Source organism: Schistocerca piceifrons, chromosome X, assembly GCF_021461385.2.
Source record: "Schistocerca piceifrons isolate TAMUIC-IGC-003096 chromosome X, iqSchPice1.1, whole genome shotgun sequence".
NCBI classification, from domain to species: domain Eukaryota; kingdom Metazoa; phylum Arthropoda; class Insecta; order Orthoptera; family Acrididae; genus Schistocerca; species Schistocerca piceifrons.
In genome coordinates this window covers 402984057-402988493 of record NC_060149.1, presented here as the reverse complement: position 1 = coordinate 402988493, position 4437 = coordinate 402984057, and the positions used below count along the sequence as shown (strand labels likewise).

Below are 4437 nucleotides of genomic sequence, written 5' to 3'. Positions count from 1 at the left end.
GTCTGAGGTCATCAGTCCCCCAGAACTAAGAACTACTTAAACCTAACTAACCTAAGGTCATCACACACATTCATGCCCGAGGCAGGATTCGAACCTGCGACCGTAGCGGTCGCGCGGTTCCAGACTGAAGCGCCTAGAACCGCTCGGCCACACACGGCCGGCATAAAACAGGTCTCCGACACTAAAGGGCACTATGTCGAAGTCGTCTGTAGACAGTTTGCCTCTATACAACACGTCCGGTGGATGTTGCGAGGACAGATGCCAGTTACTGCGCCTGTACCGTCGAGCCCTTTCAGCCAAATAACGGTCCTCTCTTTCTGATGGCACACGTGGTCGGCTCTGCCCTGGTCTTCGTGATACAGTTTCGGTCTCTATAAACTGTCGCCACATCCGAGAAACTGTCCTGTGGCTGTGCACACAACAATTATGGCTGTGGACTACCGGGCTTCACTTCAAGCGTATCAGTACCAATGGATGGCACAGGAAAACTAAGTACAAATGCTGTTGTCGGTTGTACGCCGGTAAATGACTGACATACAACTGCGTTGCCAACAGTTTAAACCTATATGCAGCAAGCTTTGGATTTCATAAATATTATGTGAACATTGTTCATAAAATTGTGTTTTACAAACTTCCGGTTGCAGTAACACAAGCTTCGATCAGTCGGATTTTAGAAATAATACGTATGTCAAGATTAGCGGGGTTTTGGAAACTTTACCTGATTTTGTGTTATCTCTCGCCGATGTAATGGATTTAGGGCCAGTCTTTTTGTTACAAAACGTGCTACACTAGATAAACTAGATGAAAAATTAAATACTCAAGTTTCGTATAAAGTGCACTTGTATGTTTTTATAAAATTGTCCATTTATGTTCGAGTGCTACTCTTAAGTTTTGTGATTATTATTGCGCTGGTATTAATTATATTCATTAAGGAAGGGTTAACATGACGCACTTTGAAATGGCATGTCAACAGTGTGAGTTACCGTTCCAGACGCCAAACTTCGCGTAAGATGGAAGCTAATGTGAATACAAGTGAATGGTGTTCTCAAGCTCAGCAGGTGCTGAGCAGAAAAACAAATTAGACACAAGTAAAATTCGAATTTTATTGGCGATAAAACATTAATATTACATAATATATTTTATTTGTTTGAAAACATCGTTTAAATTTATCCTTCGATTCACCATCTGATTCGGACATTTATTTTTATGATGACTAGTTTCGATCTTATTATCTGCAGGTCTTCTCTACAGTTTATGTATCCTGGGATACCCACACACAAAAAGAAGTAATCATCATAATCTTAATAAACATTGTGTCGCTATATCTCTGAGATAAAAAATAATACATCCACACTCTGCACTGTAACAGTGTATATGACAATCTACTGACATACGCACTAGAGATGCCCTAACCTCTACGTCCGCGGTATTTCTGCTCGCGTTGGCATGGATCCCATGACTGACGTATGAAAATGGAATCTGTAGTTCAGGAAGCATATTCAAAGCCATGCAGGATTTCAACGACCCCATGCGACACACCTAGTGTGACGGTATGGGATGCCATTGGGTACATAAAACGAACATCAGGTAATGTGGACGGAAAGTGCTACATTTTTGACACGTTTAGGTTGGTGGCTGTGCCTTACTTTCAAGGTGCTTGTGACATCATTTTTCAACAAGATAACATGCGACCGCATGTTGCCTGTGGTGTGCAGATCTACCTTGATATACAGGGATATTCGACTGTTGCCCTGAACAGCAAATTTTCCAGATCTCTCAACCACTGAAAACATCTAGTCCTCGATGGAATTTAAGCATCTTGGAATGACGTATCCGTGTCTGTCATCCGAACTTAGTTCGAATCGATGTCTGATCGCGCTACAGGCACTGCTGCTGCTATAGGTGACAGACCTGTGTACTAAATTTCTCAGTCTGTATACCCTCGATCATCTATAAATTTAATCATGCATCCTTTCTGTTGTACTGGATACCCCTAATGAGTAAAATTTCGTTATTTCTCTGTTTCCTGGTGGTGTGCTTTCAAACACCAGCAGTGTCGACGTAGAATTGGAGGTGTGGCGGTCGCCGCTTCCCAGAACTGGGAAGTACAGGTGGGCGCCACCTTGTGACGTCACGCGACCCAAGGCCGGCCAGCTGGCAACGGCCAATTACTGGCACGCCGTCTATTCTGGGGTTCCCGCAGACGTCACTTGTGTCCATGTGCTCAACCTGCGTCTCTGTTATTCCGAGTCCATGTGACTACGTCATCCCTACTGAAGGATTCCCGATCGAGTGATTGTATTGCATTTACAGTAGCGTTGTTGTTGTTGTCTGCTGTTGCGTTCATGCCGAAAACCGGTTAGATACAGCTCTCCACGCTAGCCCACCCTGTGCAAGTCTCTACATCTCTGTGTAACTACTCCCTGCTACATTTACTTCAACTTGTTTACAGTGTACATTTATTATTATTATCGTTAATTCCCCATTTAGGAGAGCGTTAAAACACAATCAATTTTCATGGCACTTTTGTCTCTTCTGTCCACTTCTTTCCTGGTTTCTTCTCTTTTGGTGTTTCCTCGAATTTCTGTTTCCTGATTTTTTTCTCTGTATTTTTCTCTGTTTGTTCTTTCTTCTGTGGAGATATTTAGTTTCTTAAGGTCTTCCACGGTTTCCTTTGCCCAGTTAGTTTTCATCGTATTACTCATCACTATGTTAAAAACACTACTGGCCATTAAACTTGCTACACCAAGAAGAAATGCAGATGATAAACGGGTATTCATTGGACAAATATATTATACTAGAACTGACATGTGATTACATTGTCACGCGATTGGGGTGCATAGATCCTGAGAAATCAGTACCCAGAACAACCTCCTCTGGCCGTAATAACGGCCTTCATACGCCTGGGCATTGAGTCAAACAGAGCTTGGATGGCATGTACAGGTTCAGCTGCCCATGCAGCTTCAACACGATACCACAGTTCATCAAGAGAAGTGACTGGCGTATTGTAACGAGCCAGTTGCTCGGCCACCATTGATCAGACGTTTTCAGTTGGTGAGAGATCTGGGGAGTGTGCTGGCCAGGGCAGCAGTCGAACATTTTCTGTATCCAGAAAGGCCCGTACAGGACCTGCAACATGCGGTCGTGCATTATCCTGCTGAAATGTAGGATTTCACAGGGATCAAATGAAGGGTAGAGCCACGGGTCGTAACACATCTGAAATGTAGCGTCCACTGTTCAAAGTGCCGTCAGTGCGAACAAGAGGTGACCGAGACGTGTAACCAATGGCACCCCATACCATCACGCCGGGTGATACGCCAGAATGGCGATGACGATTACACACTTCCAATGTGCGTTCACCGCGATGACGCCAAACACGGATGCGATCATCATGATGCTGTTAACAGAGCCTGTATTCATCCGAAAAAATGACGTTTTGCCATCCGTGCACACAGGTTCGTCGTCGAGTACACCATCGCAGGCGCTCCTGTCTGTGTTGCAGCGTCAAGGGTAATTGCAGCCGTGGTCTCCGAGCTGATAGTCCATGCTGCTGCAAACGTCGTCGAACTGTTCGTGCAGACGGTTGTTGTCTTGCAAACGTCTCCATCTGTTGAAACTTCCTGGCAGATTAAAACTGTGTTCCCGACCGAGACTCGAACTCGGGACCTTTGCCTTTCGCGGGCAAGTGCTCTACCAACTGAGCTACCGAAGCACGACTCACGCCCGGTACTCACAGCTTTACTTCTGCCGGTACCTCGTCTCCTACCTTCCAAACTCCGCTATATCCTTTCTTTCTGGAGTGCTAGTTCTGCAAGGTTCGCAGGAGAGCTTCTGTAAAGTTGGAAGGTAGGAGACGAGGTCGGGCACACTGTTTTAATCTGCCAGGAAGTTTCATATCAGCGCACACTCCGCTGCAGAGTGAAAATCTCATTCTGTCTCCATCTGTTGACTCAGGGATCGAGACGTGGCTGCACGATCCGTTACAGCCATAGGATAAGATGCCTGTCATCTCGACTGCTAGTGATACGTGGACGTTGGGAACCAGGACGGCGTTCCGTATTATCCTCCTGAACCCACCGACACCATATTCTGCTAACAGTCATTGGATCTCGACCAACGCGAGAAGCAATGTCGCGATACGATAAACCGCAATAGCGATAAGCTATAATCCGACCCTTATCAAAGTCGGAAACGTGATAGTACGCATTTCTCCTCCTTACACGAGGCATCACAACAACGTTTCACCAGGCAACGCCGGTCAACTGCTGTTTGTGTATGAGAAATCGGTGCCGGTGGGGGTGGCCGAGCGGTTCTAGGCGCTACAGTCTGGAACCGCGCGACCGTTACGGTCGCAGGTTCGAATCCTGCCTCGGGCATGGATGTGTGTGATGTCCTTAGGTTAGTTAGGTTTAAGTAGTTCTAAGTTCTAGGGGACTG

General features: G+C 45.8%; 1 non-coding gene across 1 annotated transcript; it reads right to left on the bottom strand.

Annotated features, from left to right (window-relative positions):
- Positions 1-3637: 3637 nt before the first annotated feature.
- Trnas-cga lies at positions 3638-3712 on the bottom strand. The gene has a single exon. It is a non-coding gene; the product is annotated as a tRNA-Ser (tRNA).
- Positions 3713-4437: the final 725 nt, after the last annotated feature.